The 18,873-nt window shown below is 39.9% G+C and overlaps 1 long non-coding RNA gene across 1 annotated transcript in view; it reads left to right on the forward strand.

Moving 5' to 3' along the window:
- Positions 1 to 18,873, forward strand: part of LOC117062336 — a 92,153-nt gene that overhangs the window by 58,838 nt on the left and 14,442 nt on the right. Inside the window, exon 2 of the long non-coding RNA XR_004428311.1 lies at positions 12,655 to 12,805. This is a non-coding gene — a long non-coding RNA (uncharacterized LOC117062336). The remainder of the gene's footprint in view (positions 1 to 12,654; positions 12,806 to 18,873) is intronic.

The following is an 18,873-nucleotide window of genomic DNA, read 5'->3' on the forward strand; positions in this document are numbered from 1 at the left end:
TTGATTTGCATTTCTCTTGATGGCCAGTGATGATGAGCATTTTTTCATGTGTCTGTTGGCTGCATAAATGTCTTCTTTTGAGAAGTGTCTGTTCATATCCTTCACCCACTTTTTAATGGGGTTGTTTGATTTTTTTCTTGTACATTTGTTTAAGTTCTTTGTAGATTCTGAATATTAGCCCATTGTCAGATGAGTAGATCACAAAAATTCTCATTCTATAGGTTGCCTGTTCACTCTGATGGTATTATTATTATTTGCTGTGCAGAAGCTCTTCAGTTTAGCTAGATCCCATTTCTCAATTTTGACTTTGGTTGCCTTTGCTTTTGGTGTTTTAGTCATGAAGTCCTTACCCATGCCTATGTCCTGAATAGTATTGCCTAGGTTTTCTTCTAGAGTTTTTGTGGTTTTAGGTCTGACATTTAAGTCTTTAATCCATCTTGAATTAATTTTTGTATAAGGTGTAAGGAAGGGATCCAGTTTCAGCTTTCTACATATGGCCAGCCAGTTTTCCCAGCACCATTTATTATATAGGAAATCCTTTCCCCATTTCTTGTTTTAGTCAGTTTTGTCAAAGATCAGATGTTTGTAGATGTGTGGTATTATTTCTGAGGGCTCTGTTCTGTTCCATTGGTCTATATCTCTGTTTTGGTACCAGTACCATGCTGTTTTGGTTACTGTAGTCTTGTAGTATAGTTTGAAGTTAGGTAGCGTGATGCCTCCAGCTTTGCTCTTTTGGCTTAGGATTGACTTGGCAATGTGGTCTCTTTTTTGATTCCTTATGAACTTTAAAGGAGCTTTTTCCAATTCTGTGAAGAAAGTCATTGGTAACTTTATAGGGATGGCATTGAATCTATAAATTACCTTGGGTGGTAAGGCCATTTTCACAATATTGATTCTTCCTATCCATGAGCATGGAATGTTCTTCCATTTGTTTGTGTCCTCTTTTATTTAATTGAACAGTGATTTGTAGTTCTCCTTGAAGAGGTCCTTCACATCCCTTGTAAGTTGGATTCCTAGGTAACTTACTTTCTTTGAAGCAATTGCCAATGGGAATTCACTCATGATTTGACTCTCTGTTTGTCTGTTATTGGTGTATAGGAATGCTTGTGATTTTTGCACATTGATTTTGTATCCTGAGACTTTGCTGAAGTTGCCTATCAGCTTAAGGAGATTTTGGGCTGAGACAATGGGGTTTTCTAAATATACAATCATGTCATCTGCAAACAGCAACAATTTGACTTCTTCTTTTCCTAATTTAATACTCTTTATTTCTTTCTCCTTCCTGATTGCCCTGGCCAGAACTTCCAACACTATGTTGAAAAGGAGTGGTGAGAGAGGGCATCCCTGTGTTGTGCCAGTTTTCAAGGGGAATGCTTCCAGTTTTTGCCCATTCAGTATGATATAACTGTGGGTTTGTCATAAATAGCTCTTATTATTTTGAGATACATCCCATCAATACCTAATTTATTGAGAGTTTTTAGCATGAAGGGCTGTTGAATTTTTCAAAGGCCTTTTCTGCATCTACTGAGATACTCATGTGGTTTTTGTCCTTGGTTCTGTTTATATGCTAGATTACGTTTATTGATTTGCGTATATTGAACCAGACTAGCATCCCAGGGGTGAAGCCCATTTGATCATGTTGGATAAGCTTTTTGATGTGCTGTTGGATTCGGTTTGCCAGTATTTTACTGAGGATTTTTGCATTGATGTTCATCAGGGATATTGGTCTAAAAATCTCTTTTTTGTTGTTGTGTCTCTGCCAGGCTTTGGTATCAGGATGATGCTGGCTTCATAAAATGAGTTGGGGAGGATTCCCTCTTTTTCTGTTGATTGGAATAGTTTCAGAAGGAATAGTACCAGCTCTTCCTTGTACCTCTGGTAGAATTTGGCTGTGAATCCATCTGGTTCTGGACTTTTTTTGGTTGGTAGGCTATTAATTATAGTCTCAATTTCAGATCCTGTTATTGTCTATCCAGGGATTCAAGTTCTTCCTGATTTAGTCTTGGGAGGGTGTATGTGTCCAGGAATTTATTCATTTCTTCTAGATTGTCTAGTTTATTTGTTTAGAGGTGTTTATAGTATTCTCTGATGGTAGTTTCTATTTCTGTGGGATCGGTGGTGATATCCCCTTTATCATTTTTTTATTGCATCTATTTGATTCTTCTCTCTTTTCTTCTTGCTAGTGTTCTATCAATTTTGTTGATCTTTTCAAAACCAGTTCCTGGATTCATTGAGGTTTTGAAGGGTTTTTTGTGTCTCTATCTCCTTCAGTTCTGCTCTGATCTTAGTTATTTCTTGCTTTCTGCTAGCTTTTGAATGTGTTTGCTCTTGCTTCTCTAGTTCTTTTAATTGTGATGTTAGGGTGTCAATTTTAGATCTCTCCTGCTTTCTCTTGTGGGCATTTAGTGCTATAAATTTCCCTCTACATGCAGCTTTAAATGTGTCCCAGAGATTCTGGTATGTTGTGTCTTTGTTCTCATTGGTTTCAAAGAACATCTTTATTTCTGCCTTCATTTCATTATGTGCCCAGTAGTCATTCAGGAGCAGGTTGTTCGGTTTCCATGTAGTTGGGCGGTTTTCAGTGAGTTTCTTAATCTTGAGTTCTAGTTGGTTGCACTGTGGTCTGAGAGACAGTTTGTTATAATTTCTGTTCTTTTACATTTGCTGAGGAGTGCTTTACTTCCAACTATGTGGTCAATTTTGGAATAAGTGAGATGTAGTGCTGAGAAGAATGTATATTCTGTTAATTTGGGGTGGAGAGTTCTGTAGATGTCTATTAGGTCAACTTGGTGCAGAGCTGAGTTCAGTTCCTGGATATCCTTGTTAACTTTCTGTTTCACTGATCTCTCTAATGTTGACAGTGGGTTGTTAAAGTCTCCCATTATTTTTGTGTAGGAGTCTAAGTCTCTTTGTAGGTCTCTAAGGACTTGCTTTAAGATTCTGGGTGCTCCTGTATTGGGTGCATATATATTTAGGATAGTTAGCTCTTCTTGTTGAATTGATCCCTTTACCAATAAGTAATGGCCTTCTTTGTCTCTTTTGATCTTTGTTGGTTTAAAGTGTGTTTTATCAGAGAGTAGGATTGCAACCCCTGCCTTTTTTTGTTTTCCATTTGCTTGGTAGATCTTCCTCCACCCGTTTATTTTGAGCCTATGTCTGCCTCTGTACATGAGATGAGTCTCCTGAATACAGCACACTGATGAGTCTTGACTCTTTATCCAATTTGCCAGTCTGTGTCTTTTAATTGGAGCATTTAGCCCATTTACATTTAAAGTTAATATTGTTATGTGTGATTTTGATCCTGTCATTATGATGTTATCTGGTTATTTTTGCTCTTTAGTTGATGCAGTTTCTTCCTAGCCTCGATGGTCTTTACAATTTGGCATGTTTTTGTAGTGGCTGGTACCGGTTGTTCCTTGCCATGTTTAGTGCTTTCTTCAGGAGCTCTTGTAAGTCAGGCCTGGTGGTGACAAAATCTCTCAGCATTTGCTTGTCTGTAAAGGATCTTATTTCTCCTTCACTTATGAAGCTTAGTTTGGCTGGATAAGAGATTCTGGGTTGAAACTTCTTTTCTTTAAAAATGTTGAATATTGGCCCCCACTCTCTTCTGGTTTGTAGAGTTTCTGCTGAGAGATCCACTGTTAGTCTGATGGGCTTCTGTTTGTGGGTAACCTGACCTTTCTCTCTGGCTGCCTTTAACATTTTCTCCTTCATTTCAACTTTGGTGAATCTGACAGTTGTGTGTCTTGGAGTTGCTCTTCTTGAGGAGTATCTTTGTGGCATTCTCTGTATTTCCTGAATTTAAATGTTGGCCTGCCTTGCTAGGTTGAGGAAGTTCTCCTGGATAATATCCTGAAGGATGTTTTCCAACTTGGTTCCATTCTCCCTGTCACTTTTAGGTACACCAATCAGACGTAGATTTGGTCTTTTCACATAGTTCCATATTTCTTGGAGGCCTTGTTCATTTCTTTTTACTCTTTTTGTCCCTAAACTTCTCTTCTCGCTTCGTTTCATTCATTTGATCTTCAATCACTGATATCCTTTCTTCCTTGATCAAATCAGGTACTGAAGCTTGTGCATGAGTCATGTAGTTCTCATGCCATGGTTTTCAACTCCATCAGGTCATTTAAGGTCTTCTCTACACTGGTTTTTCTAGTTAGCCATTCATCCAATCTTTTTTCAAGGTTTTTAGCTTCTTTGCGATGGGTTCCAACATCTTCCTTTAGCTTGGAGAAGTTTGTTATTACCAATCGTCTGAAGCCTTCTTCTTTCAATTTGTCAAAGTCATTCTCCATCCAGCTTTGTTCCATTGCTGGCAAGGAGCTGCATTCCTTTGGAGGAGAAGAGGTGCTCTGATTTTTAGAATTTTCAGCTTTTCTGCTCTGATTTCTCACCATCTTTGTGGTTTTATTTACCTTTGGTCTTTGATGATGTTGACGTACAGATGGGATTTTGGTGTGGATGTCCTTTCTGTTTGTTAGTTTTCCTTCTAACAGTCAGGACCCTCAGCTGCAGGTCTGTTGGAGGTTGCTGGAGGTCTACTCCAGACCCTGTTTGCCTGGATATCACCAGCAGAGGCTACGGAACCACAAATATTGCAGAACAGCAAATGTTGCTGTCTGATCGTTCCTCTGGAAGCTTCGTCTCAGAGGGGCACCCGGGCATATGAGGTGTCAGTCGGCCCCTACTTGGAGGTGCCTCTCAGTTAGGCTACTCGGGGATCAGGGACCCACTTGAGGAGGCAGTCTGTCCATTCTCAGATCTCAAACTCCATGCTGGGAGAACCACTACTCTCTTCAAAACTGTCAGACAGGAACGTTTAAGTCTGCAGAAGTTTCTGCTGCCTTTTGTTCAGCTATGCCCTGCCCCCAGAGGTGGGGTCTACAGGGGCAGACAGGCCTCCTTGAGCTGCGGTGGGCACCACTCAGTTCAAGCTTCCTGGCCACTTTGTTTACCTGCTCAAGTCTCAGCAATGGCAGGCGCCCCTCCTGCAGCCCCTCTGCCACCTTGCAGTTCGATCTCAGACTGCTGTGCTAACAGTCAGAAAGGCTCCGTGGTCGTGGGACCCTCTGAGGCAGGTGCAGGAAATAATCTCCTGGTGTGCTGTTTGCTAAGACCATTGGAAAAGCGCAGTATTAGGGTGAGGGTGACCTGATTTTCCAGGTGCTGTCTGTCATGCCTTCCCTTTGCTAGGAAAGGGAATTCCCTGACCCCTTGCGCTTCCTGGGTGAGGCGATGCCTGGCCCTGCTTTGATTCACAGTCTGTGGGCTGCACCCACTGTTCTGCACCCACTATCCAACCCGCCCCAGTGAGCTGAACCTGGTACCTCAGTTGGAAATGCAGAAATCACCTGTCTTCTGCATCGCTCACACTGGGAGCTGTAGACTGGAGCTGTTCCTATTCGACCATCTTGGAACCTCCCCCTCACGAAAACTTTCCTTGTAAGCTGTTTACAGCTTTCAACAATTGAGTAAAGTATACCCCTGTGGACAAAATTTGGAGTGTATTTGTTTCTCCTACCTGCTTTCTCCAGAATTGGAAACTATTTCTAAGTATTCTTAATTCATGGCAATATAGTTATTTGCATAAGTGCAATAAGAATCTGTTTTCTTTTGCAACAGGACACAGTTGGAAAAATTGGTTATTTTATGAAGACTTTGTCTGGAATGACACGTTTTCCTTTGAGGACTCAAATTTGACTTATAGAGCCAATAAAAGCCCCTTGGGGAACCAGCCTCATACCTTGCCTAAAACAGTCCCTGTACAAGGTTTCTGACCTGTTGTAAGTAAAGAATGTCACTTTCTAACAGGTCCAGGAGCCCCAGGTTATCTTGGGCCCTCAAGAGGAGAGGAATTTATTCAACTCATAGGTATTTGAGGACACAAACCCACAGCTGGCCTTGGCTTTTAAAGAGTCTTTTCTGAGATTCCTTCTATGAAACAGAGTTCCATCAAAGCCAATTTACAAAAGGTCTATGTGAAAAAATAATTATTCTTGCTGCACTTTGTACAAATAATCAGACCAACTATAATAAAGCAAATCAGTCTTACCATCATTTGTCTTTAGTGAAAATGGGAAACTGGAGAGAAAAATTATGTTTCAAAAACTATGGTATACTTGTTATTAGATTCTAGTCTCATCAGTTATTTTTAAAATTGTTTCTGCAATTTAGGCTAACCTTGTTTATTCCTGTGAATCAACCAGTGATCTCTGGCTGCTGCTAAGATAGGTAATGTAAAAACATGGATCAATATTCTAATCCTGGGCACACATTGGAATCTTCTAGCAACCCCATATCAACTTGCTTCCAACAGTTGCCTAGTTCATGGAAAGCCTTCTAATTTAGTTTAACTGGAATAATTTTACTTATTTTGCTGTACTTTTGTGAAATATATTGCTGTTGTACTCTTTGTGTAGGGATGCAGGATAAGCTTACTGAATGTTTTCTTAAATTGGACATTTATTAATCTTCCAGATATCACCTTTTGTCAGAATTCAGTGTTTTGAATGGCCCTTGCCACACCGACACTTTCTGACTGAGCTCCTCTCTACCCTAAACACAAAAGACCCTAATAGTTAGGCAAGAATATAATCACTCCTATTCAGCCTGAAGAAGTTACAGAAGATGGATCTTCATCCCTGTGCAACCCTTAGGATTAAGGGATCTCCTTTAAAAGGGATGGGGGAAATGTCAGAGGTGTATAAACCAGAACAACTCCATCTTACATAGGAGCTGGCTAAAATAAGGCTAAAACCTACTGGGCTGCATTCCCAGACGGTTAAGGCATTCTAAGTCACAGGATGAGATTGAAGGTCGACACAAGATCAGGTCATAAAGACATTGCCGATAAAATAGGCTGCAGTAAAGAAGCCAGCTAAAACCCACCAAAACCAAGATGGTGATGAGAGGGTCCTCTGGTTGTCCTCACTGCTACACTCCCACCAGTGCCATGACAGTTTACAAATGCCATAGCAATATCAGGAAGTTGCCGTATAGGGTCTAAAAACGGGAGGCATAAATAATCCACCCCTAGTTTAGCATATCATGAATAAGTAACCATAAAAATGGGCAACCAGTCACCCTCGGGGCTGCTCTGCCTATGGAGTAGCTATTCTTTTATTCCTTTACTTTCTCAATAAACTTACTTTCACTTTACTCTTTTTTGCATGAGATCCAAGAACCCTCTCTTGGGGTCTGAATTGGGACCTCTTTCCTGTAACAACTTCTTCAGTGAAATAATTCAGCATTGTGAATTGAAAACCAAAAATAAAATTCTAAGCCACCCCCAGCCATCTAAATGGACTTCCTTATCTGCTGGTGTGTTCTAAAATTTAACCTGAAAGACTGGTTCAGGCCATGACGGGAAGTGAGGGTCTGACGTGCCTTTTCATACCCTCCAGCATTAACAACACAGACCTAAAGTCTGATAAGAAACATTTACAATTTATTCTCTCTGAAACCTGCTATCTGGAGGCTTCATCTGCATAATAAAAGTTTGATCTCCACAACATCTTATAACCTAGACAATTCCTTTCTATGGATAATAACTCAACCAATTGCCAATCAGAAAACTTTTAAATCTACCTATAACCTGGAAGCTTGGCATTGTCCTGCCTTTCTGGACTGAACCAATGTATATCTTAAATGTATTTGATTGATGTCTCATGTCTTCCTAAAATGTATAAAGCCAAGCTGCACCCCAACCAACTTGGGCAAATGTTCTCAGGATCTCCTGAGGGCTGTGTCACCGGCCATAGTTACTCATACTTGGCTCAGAATAACTCTCTTCAAATATTTTACAGAGCTTGACCCTTTTCATGGACTGAATTCACCCAGGTAGAAATTGGGTGAAATGCTGTGACTTAATTTGGGAGTAATGAAAATTAGGTATTATTCACCAGACCTATTTTATAAAAAATTGCAAATCAAGTAGGGCTTTAGTAGGCTGCCCTTGTCTTTCAATCCTGGGACTCCCATAAAGAATGAACCAACATCAAAGGTCTCTTTAGAGCAGATCATTCTGATTACCATCTGGCCCAGAGCCTATTCAGGAACCTCACTCACTTTGCCTCTGGCAATTAATTCCAGGACTTGGCCTGTGCTATCCCCCACACCTTTCCATCCCCATCCTTGGTTGATTTAACTTCAATCATTATCTTATATACACTAATTATCTTTACCTATACTGCTAATTACTTACTACTAATTAACTTAACCTAGGACAGAAGCCAGGATTTACTAAAGTTCTTGCAAAGAGCTGCAATAACATTGTTAGGAAAAAGCTTTTCTCCAGTTTCTCATCAAATGAACACCTCTCTGCAAAGAACATCACATACTTTTAATCACTCTACCAATACAACTTTTAAGGTAGAGATTTGCTTTAAATTTATGTCAAGGTCATCAAATGAAATTCTGAAGAGCTATCTTGAACATTTTGTAATAATCTATTCTGACTAGAAAGGAGTTTAAGGACCTTTTTAAATTCTTGCACACACCATTCTCATTTTATTATTTGAGTGAATGTGCCTGGGGCAAACTTTCCTAGTTTAAAAAAAAAAAAAAAAAAAATTCCTAGCAGATCCTTCAAAGCAACCTGTTTCTTTCCTGCACTGGGTCTACATTTTTCACAAGGTTACTCATCTTTAGAATGTGTTTGCTCTTGGTCTTCCCTAAAGAAATATCTTATTCAGCATTTATTGCTTCTTCCATTCCAGAGTTGGGGAGATGCACTGGCCATATGGAAAGAGAGATCAGTAATTTCTGAGCTTAATGTATAGTACATTTGAGACGGGCTCAAGATTTAAAGAAATGAGCCAGCTTGGGGTTAATAACTGTGGAGTCGAAAGTGGTTTCATCAGATTGCATTTGAATTTCTAATTCCAGCCCCTTCGCTTTCTCCCTGATTCTCCATTCTCAAATGGCAAGGCTGAGACAATCCCCAGTGCGTTCCATCTCTTCAGACCTGAGAAACATCATTCAGAGGAATTATTGTTGCATCTCTCATCACAATTCTGTCCATCTGGAAAAGGGTACAGAGTTCAGGGAGTAGCTTCAACATGGGCATGAGCCTTTCTCCAACATTTCCAAACACTTCTATTTCTTTCGTGGCTTACTCTCTATTTTGCACTTTTATCTCAGCTCTTGCTGAAGGTTGCTCCTGTCCCCAAATTCATTGCCCCTCACCAAGATGACTCACTAAGAGCTGCTCTGAGAAGCAGCATGGCGGAGTGGAAAGAATGGATTCTGGAGCTATAGCTGCACTCAAACCCTGGCTCTGCATTTACTGGCTCTGAAACTTTGACCACATCTCTCGCCTCTGTGAACACCAGTTTCCTCATCTGGAAATGAAGTGCATCAGTCCTACATCAGAGTGTTATTATCAGAATTAGAATAAATATATGTAAATTCAGGGGGGTCTCTGAAGAGATAATTCTGACCATCCAACCACAGAAACACATTTACTATTAGGTCTGACCTTATTTTGCTTTTACCCTTCCTAGTTTCAGCTGGGCCTCAAAAGCAAAAAGGCCAAGATCCAACAAGAAAATCTGTTTCTGCTGTATTCTCCTGGCTGCCTAGGAAGACTCTTTTGGCAGGCTTTCTGGTGATCTGTCCAAGCCTGGGGCCTCTCTTTCCTGGAGTTTCCATCACCTTGTTTAGAGGAGAAGAAACTCTAAGCATCATTATGCAGTGCCTGAGAGGCAGTTGCTCTCTTTCTTAATCTGAAGTCCTTTAGTCCTTTCTTTCCCACTTGGTCTCCCAAAGAGACCAATCTGCACACTGTGGGACATAGAATAATATTTATTACAAGGATGACAATAATAATAGCAGCCTCTATTTATTGCCTGCTTACTATTATCAGACATGAGAGACTAAGCACATTATATATTATCTCAATTATTATATAATAGAAATGGCAAATACTAATGTGGTATAAAAACATTAAAAGGGGTAAAAATGGGTATTTCATATTGATAAAATATACAATCCACCAAGAAACTATATTAGTCATGAACTTCCATGCACTTAACAATATAGTTTCAAAAAATATGAAGAGAAAACATTCTAGCATTTTACAAGGAGAAATTGACAGAATGACTATCATGTTAAAAGTTAACACATTTCCCTATAAACAATATTGAAAACACAAAATTAAGTATAGCAAGAGTTAATAACATGATAACAAGTTATATAGAACTTTGCACTCAACAGAGATTACACATTGTTCAGAAACATATGTAGAAAGAGTTACAACTAACCATGTATTAGGCCATAAAGAAAATGTTCATAAATGAAAAGCATTCATACAAGCATATTTATTTAAGAAAATGCAAAAAACTTAGAAATTAACCACAAAAGGATAGCAAAAAGAATTGATTTAATTAGAACATTTGAATGCCTTTTTATAAACGTTTATTGCATGTATCAGTCAGGGTTTAATCAAAGATATTGACCCCTTAAGAAATATATAAATGTGTTATAGAGATTTACCTTATGCAGTTATGGTTGCTGGTTAAATACTAGTTTCTGTAAGGGTATTGTCATTGCATCTGATGCTGGAGCTGGAAGTCCTCAGGGCAGGCAGTCAAGATGTAAAGTAGGGAGAGCAAGAACAAGCTGGAACCCATAAGCACAAGCTTGAGCCAGTAAGACAGGCAAAAACCTGTGTTTGTACTTGTTGCCTCTGACCTTGGTCATGAAGAAGCCAGGGCCCTTTGTCGTGAAACTAAGCACACACACACATACTCCTGGCCCAAGAGTCAGATAAGCTGAAGGAGGATCCAGAGGAAGATAGAGCAGTTCCAGTCCTGGCCACTGCCCACACCAACAAGGAAACAGACAAGATATGTGAGTTTCAAAATGGCTATTGCTTCATTTACAGTCTCCAAATCCCCCAGGGGAATCTCCCTTGTAATACAGCCTAACTGGAAACATTCAAGAAAGGGAATGCTGGGAAATGTAGTTCAGCCTAGTCAAGGCAACACATTACAAAGTCACTTCAGTCTATCCTTTGCAAGTTTGCAGTCATACATATCTCCATAGTTAACCTCCAAATAAAGGAAATAATAAAGTCATGCTTCTGCCTAACGTAATACAATTATCACCATGCAACCAAAAATATGGTCACCCAGGGGTCAGAGACTTTTTCTTAAAGAGCCAGATAGCAAATATTTTAGGTTTTATAGGTCACATGGTTTCTGTTGCAACTATTGAATGCTAGCATTGTATCATGAAAGCAGCCATAGAAAATGCACAAGTGAATGAATATGACTGTGTTCCAAGAAAAACTTATTTATAAAAATAGATGACCAGCCCATGAACTATAGTTTGTTGAGCCTTGCATTAATTCTTTTATCAAAAGAGAATAAAAAGTCCTATTTTTTATTTGGGTGATCTTTTATTCTTCTCCTAACGGATTCACATGTCACCTTTTGACATCTTGTAACTTAAGTATTGAGAAAAAAGTTAACTTAGTATATGTTATGTTAGATAAGATGAGAAGGAAGGAAGAAAACAAAAATATTTGGTTAATATATACATAATATGCACATCGAAGTAAGTATTCACAACTATTATAGTCCTTTTTTCTGCAATGGTCATGTGGTCATAGCTGGTATTTATAACTGCCTTCTTCTACTACGCATTCATATTTCCTTATCAAGCCCCATAACTAGTCACAGTTCCTTATCTGTTTCCAAATATATTCCTAAAAGGTCTGGACCATTAACAGTTCTGCTTGAATTGGAGGTTTTTGTAGTTTTACACTGACTTAATAATCACAAACGATAAGTATACTAAAAGTTCCCTAGAGGGTCTCCTGCATTCTAGACAGAGCCGTTCATTCCATGGTAACAACTTAATTTTCCCTTGATAGTCAAGGTCAGTCAGCACAACCAGTGTAGTAACCCCTTTCTTGATATGCTGTTGATTCAGTGGCATTAAGAGCTCAAAGTGGCCAAGTGGCAGTCTTCTCAACTGTGAGTTCAGTGAAATCACTGTGTCCCTGGTAGAAGCATTTCTTCCTTTGGAACTAAGACTTCTAGAGCAGTAGAGCCTAAAATTGTGGGGATGAAAAAACAAATTGTGCTAGTGGATCACTAGGGATGATCATGAGAACAACAACTTCCATTTCTACCTTTTGCTTCCTAGACTTGCGAAGCTTGCTATGGTAGAAATAGCACTATAGAATGGATATTGATTTAGAACATTAACCACAACCTGAAGGACTTTGACCCAGTCCCACAAGGTGATGCCACCCAGCTAGTGCCATAACTGAGCCTTTAAAAGACTATTCTACCATTTTAACACATCAATTGCTTCAGAATAATGGTTAACATGGTACAACTAGTGAATTCGATGAGCATGAGTCCATTGCCTCACTTCATTTGCTGTGAAGTGAGCTTCTTGGTTAACAGTGATGCCTTTTAGATAAAGTGTTATGACAGTTCAAAATGATAGTTTTGGCAGAAGCATTTCAAGCAGAAAACGCAATTCCATATTGAGTAAGAACAAAGTGCTATCCCTTCTGTGATGGAAACAGACCAATGTAATCAACCTGCCACCAGGTAGCTGGCTGATCACCCCAAAGAATAGTGCCATATTGGGGGCTGGCATTGGTCTCTGCCTTTAACAGAGATTGTGTGCAAACAGGCCCTGGTGAGTGAAAGTTCATGATGCTGAAGCCCAGAATAACCCTCATTTGTTCATGAACCCTATGGACGACAACAGGAGTGACTGGAGAAGGCTGCCTGACATCCATAGAACAGATCATCAAAATCCTTCTTTACTGAGTCATCCTTTGGTGAGTACTCATGTGGGACACAAATATCTTCATATTCTGTGTCCCTTTGCAGAGATCTATTAACATATCTCTTCTCCACGTATCAGTTTTCCAAATGTGCCTTCCAAGTCCCTGACCATCCAGCCAAACCATTAGCCACGCCCATGAACTAATGTAGACTCATATGTCTAGCCATCTCTCATCCTAGGCAAAATGAACACCACATGTCCTGTTCAAAATCCCACCTACAGAAAAGATTTCCCTTTAATACAGTCTTTCAGGGCTGTCCCAAAGTGGGATTATAGTGTTACAGCTATCCACTTCCAGGTGGTACTTAAATATCATGAAGAATGGACTGTAAACAAACCTCAAGTGTTTTCTTCCTCAGTCAACTGATCATGGGAACTCCCTGCGAGGCCATAAGTGTGGCTGAGAGAAAGAAGTAAATGTAGCATCAGTAGAAGACATGGGCATCTGAGCTACTTCCTCGTGCAAATTACTTGTGCCTCCAAGACCTGCTTAAATTCAATCTTATTGAAATCACTTCCATTTGATAATGGAGTGCTTCTGTCTATGTCCAACTTTATGGCTTAGTAGGGCAGACAATACCCACAATAGGCAGCTCAGGCCACATGGTAACTTTGTAGCTCAAGGTCACATATTCAGCCTGAAGCCCAGGAGCAAGTCAAAAGCTGTTTCTCAAAAGGAAAATAGTCACCCCATGAGAATGGTATGGCTTTACTAAAAAATTCTAAGGGTCTCTGCTGTGATTCATCTATAGCAGCCAACCAAAAGCTCCCAACAGACTCTCTATGAACCACTAATACAATAAGTACCTTCAGGTCTTCTGAATCACATGATCCAGTCGGCAGAACAACTTGCATGCCAGCTTGGGCTGTTGTGGAGCTTACTCTTACTCTGGGACCTACATGAAACAGACAGCTTTTCAGGTCACTAAGTAAATGAGTAAAAGTAGTATGTGCAAATGAGAAATATATTGCCTTCAAATGCCAGAGACCCAGTAGGCATCATGCCTCTTTCTTAATAGTAACCAAAGCTTGATGCAGCAATTTGACCTTCACTGACGAAGAGAAATCCCTTCATATATCAGATAATTGAACCCCTAGAAATTTCACCAAAGTAGCAGATCCTCGAATTTCGGTGGGATTTATCTTCTGCACTCTCTGACATCCAAAATGTCTTATTGATGTGTCTAAAGTAAGTAGTTGCTACTTTCTGCTCACTATGTCCAATAAGCATAGTGTCATCAATTTAAGGATGTCCCATGGAAGAGAAAAGTAAATCAAGGTCTTTGCAGACCAGATTATGACAACGGGCTAAAACACCTGATATACACCTGAGGTAAGACAGTGAAGACATATTATTGCTATTTTGCCAGATAAAGTCAACTTCTTTTGATGGTCTGCACTAACAGGTATAAAGATAATAGTATGTGCCAGATTAATAATTGCATACCAGGGATTTGTTAATTTGCTCCAGCAACAAAACTACATCTAGAAAAACAACTACAATGGTAGTCACTACCTGATTAAGTAGTGCATTGTCAATCTGGCTGAATCATAGCCTCTGCATCTTTCAATTCCTTTTAGTGCCACTAATCTCTGCTATTCCTCCAAGAATGCAGTATTGCTTTTAGTTTATTGTTTTTGTAACTAAACTAAAATGGTTTAATTACTAAACCAAAATGGCTTCCACTTGGTGTTTCCTACCATTATAGCCCTCATTCCAGGTGTCAGGAAACCACTACAGGGATTCTGCTAGTTACTGAGTATGTCTATTCTAATTATGCATTCTGGAACTGAGGAAGTAAACACACAATGATTTCAGGACACATTGGGCCCACTGTGAGATGGACCTCAGCCATGTATTAGTTCTCTATTGCTGCATTACAAATTATCCTGAAACTTAGAAGCTAAAAAACCAAACATTTATTATCTCCCAGTTTCTATGGGACAATAGTTTGGGAGTGGCTTACTTGGGTACCTCTGGCTCAAAGACAGGATTGTAGCTAAGCTGTTGCCTGAGGCTGCAGTTTTCTCAAGACGTGATTGTGGATGAAGGATCCACAATGTCTTTCTGTTTGAGGGCCTCAGTCCCTCACCATACCACATGGGCATCTCCACAGAATTGCTCTCAATATGACAGCATGCTTCCCTCAGTGCAAGTGATCCAAGAGAAGGAAAGAAAGAAAGAGAAAGAGAATGAAATAAAGAGAGAAGTCATAGTCATTTTATAACATAATATAGGAAGTGTTGTCCCATTATTTCTGCATTATTTCTGCCATAGTCTGTTCATTAGAAGCAAGTCATTAGGCCCAACCCATACTCAAGGAGAAGAGATTAAACAAGAGCGTGAATACCAGGAAATGGAGATCTTTAGGGACCACTTCAGAGGCTGCCTACCACCTTGGGTTATTGAAATAAAAATGAAAGTTGTCAAGTGCAGTGGCTCACACCTATAATCCCAGCACTTTGGGAAGCTGAGGCAAAAGGATCACTTGAGTTCAGAAGTTTGAGACCAACCTGGGCAACATAGCAAGATGCCACCAAAAATTTTTTTAAAAATTAGCTAGATGTGGTGGTGCATGCCTGTAGTCCCAGCTACTCAGGAGGCTGAGGTGGAAGGATCACTTGAGCCCAGGAGTTGGAGGCTGTAGTGAGTTATGATTATACCACTGCTCTCCAGCCTGGGCCACAGAGCAAGACCCTGTTTCAAAAAAAAAACATGAATGATTTAGAAATAAATATTAAGAGACAAAATAGCAAAATTCATGAGATCTTAGTACAACACATCATAGTTTACAGATTGGAAACTCAAGGTGGGGGAATAGTTACAAATTATTTGCCCCAGGTCATTTAGTTAGTAGCAAAACCAATGCTTAAAACTCAGTTTAATTCCAAAGGCTCATTCTGACTATGACCTCTTCCTCCAAAATGTCCTTTAATTAGGTCAGTTATGCCACTTGGCTTCTGCTCCCTTCCCTGTCTTCCTACTTTTCTCTCCTCTTCCATCAAAGAGAAACTATGCAGGGACTGGTATATTTACCTTATGGGAACAATTATGAGGCATCCTCAAATGTGAGGCTATATTTTTCAGAGAAGAGACAATTTTAAATAATAACGCATGGCCTATCACACTGAACTGTTCCTTCCCCACTGCTGGTTTTACATCTTTCCTTTACTTTTTGCCATTTGAGCAGAAGCTGGTGACATTGATACCACGATTCAAATACACTTGTTCCTTAGCAACAACAGCTAAGTTATCTTTGCAGGTACCTCAAGTTTCAGAGCTTCTTAGAACTTCCTCTCTAAAAGGGCCAGAATCCCTTTCAGAACAGTAAGTCAAAACTTTAAAACATAATTTAAGTGGTTTAATCACATACCCTTATCCCCTCCCACTCCTTGCTTTTCTCTTTCCCTCTCTCCTGGAGACTGAATCAGTGAGATCTCAGAAATCACTTCTGTAGTCTGGGAAAATGCTGATGTTACACTTGGCTGCCCGAAGAACAGTTTCAGTTCCCACTGGCCACCTACAAATATGAGGCAGCTTGCAAGTTTAGAAAGATCATTTTCTTTATGGAGTTGAAATAAATCTCAGGCCACAAATTAAGGATTGGAAGAAATTAACTTTATCTTTTAATAAACAAACATAATTTACTTTATAAGCCTCATTCCATATAGCAGTAGAAACATAGTGAGTCAATCCAGGGACCTATCTTTGGGATTACATGAGTTTCAGGCATAGGAGGGGAGGCATCGTCATCTCTCTGTAACTGCATGTGTTGGGATGTCCATGATTTAGCTGGGCCTTGGTCCCAGAGCCCATCTCAGCCTCTTGCTCCTGACCACTAGGTCTCTCCAGGCTGGCTCTACCTTGAGTACTTCTGTGCCCCTCTCAGAGATAGAGGAAACACTCAACTCTGCTTCTATCCTACCTGGACAGGAAAATTCTACAAGTCTTAAGACTTCCCTGAAAGCAAGATATAATCTTCCTCTTCTCCTAAATCTCTATTCCCATCTGGGGAAGATCTTGCTTCCTTCATACTCCCCAGGAATCAACCTGGGGGCAAGCCACAGGACCCCTGCTGAGGAACAAAAAACTGGTCCTGCTTTCTCTCAGATGCTCCTCTTATTCTTCCCCCAGTTCTGGACACTATCTAATCTCAGATAGAAAGGAGGGAGAAAGAACTATCTTTGATTAATCAAGTATTATTCTAAATGTTTTCGCCTTGCTGGACCTAAGCTTTTAAAATTCAAAAGGTAAAATTTCACTCTTTTGTTCTCCGATTTTTCTGCAACAACCTTTCCTAAGACAATCTGTATCTCAAGAATGAGGGAAGGGCTGTAAGATTTAAAAAAAAAAAAAAAAGAATCATAGGGGACTTAGTTAATATCAAAGGACTATTCTATTACAATTAAATATATTATGTCCTTATATAAAATTTGTTTCATTTTATTTTATTTTATTTTATTTTTTTAGAGACAGGGTCTCACTCTGTTGCCAAGACTGGAGTGTAGTGGTATTGATCATAGTTTACTGTAACCTCATACTCCTGGGCTCAAGAGATCCTCTGGCTCGGCCTTCCAAAGTGCTGGGATTATAGGTGTGAGCCACTGTGCCCAGCCGAAATCTGTTTATTTAAAAGAAATCATAGTCCTTAATTTTCCTTCACTTCTACCCAAAGCAGAAAACTGCCGAGCAGTGCTCTAAGTTTCCTTGGAGTGAAGAAAGTCTGAGACATGGTTTCCAACCTTATAGGTTAATTGTCTCTCCCAGAAAGAAATGTAAAAGTCCCAACTCCCAGTGCCTCAGAATGTGACCTTATTTAAGAATGGGGTTACTGAAGATGTGTTAGTTAAGAAGTCATACTGGAGTAGGGTGAGTCCCTAATCCAATATAACCAACTCTCCTTATAAGAAGAGGAGAAAAGGTGCAGAGACAAAGAGGGAGAAGATAGCTATGTGACAACAGAGGAAGAGTTTGGAATGACGCACATATCAGCCAAGGAATGCCAAAGATTCCAGCAAACACAGAAGCTAAATGAGTCAAGGCAGAATTCTTCCCCATAGGTTTCATAGGAAAATGTAGCTTTAGACTTGACATGACTGGTCCAATAGAGTAAATATGCCAGTCCCTGAGTAGTTTTTCTTGCTGATAGAAGAAAAACATAGCCCTGTTGACACCTTGATTTTGAACTTCCAGCCTCCAGAACAGTGAGACAATAAATTTCTGTTGTTAAGCCACCCAGTTTGTGGTACTTCGTTCTAGCAGCCCTCAGAAACTAACTGAAGGTTTAAAAACTGAGACATAACAAAGCAGTTATTGAATAATGCACAGAATAATGCCACGTTAAACTGTGTGGCACTAAGAACTGCAGAGGAAATCCAGAGAGTCCCAGCAACAGCCTGATTTCCATCTCCAGACTCGTGCCCAGTCCTCAAGGGTGACTGGTTTTTTGTTCATTGCATTGACACAGAGTTTAAGATATCTCCCTGGCCTCTTGTACTCCATGCTCTGGGATCTCCCGATACAAAGCCTGTAATTAAAGGGCAGTCTTCTTAGGGGGAGTGACTCTTGTTTTGAACACAAATGCCACAGACTACTGGGATAAACAAGAAAACCCCTCATATCTAGGGAAGTTATGCTTGCTATGACTGTCAGCCCCAGGATAGGGCCAACCACATGGCTCTGAGTTTTCCCCAGCTAAAGCCTCAATCAATGGGAGAACCCGTCCCTTTTTGGGAACACTCCTTAAAGTGAGACCTGTTTTAAATCTTTGTTTGCTTGCCTGAAATCTTGCTGATTGGATTATAGTAGTGGATCCTATACATCCTACATGATTTGGTTCTATTGAGTCCTTGTCTACTCTTTGGGGCCATTTGACATGGGCCACTGAATCAGTTGTCTCTACTAGGGCTTCAATGCCCATCAAATACATAACACATTATCTTTCATATTTCCAGAGTTGACCATTCAACATTTTCTGTTGTCAGAAAAGGAAGCAAGAAATAGGGAAGGAAATTGGGCTCAAAGAACAGAATGGTAAAGGTAGAATAAGAAGCCAAATT

The sequence above is a fragment of the Trachypithecus francoisi genome, unplaced genomic scaffold (genome assembly GCF_009764315.1).
Source record: "Trachypithecus francoisi isolate TF-2019V2 unplaced genomic scaffold, Tfra_2.0 Lachesis_group17, whole genome shotgun sequence".
In the NCBI taxonomy this organism is placed as follows: Eukaryota; Metazoa; Chordata; class Mammalia; order Primates; family Cercopithecidae; genus Trachypithecus; species Trachypithecus francoisi.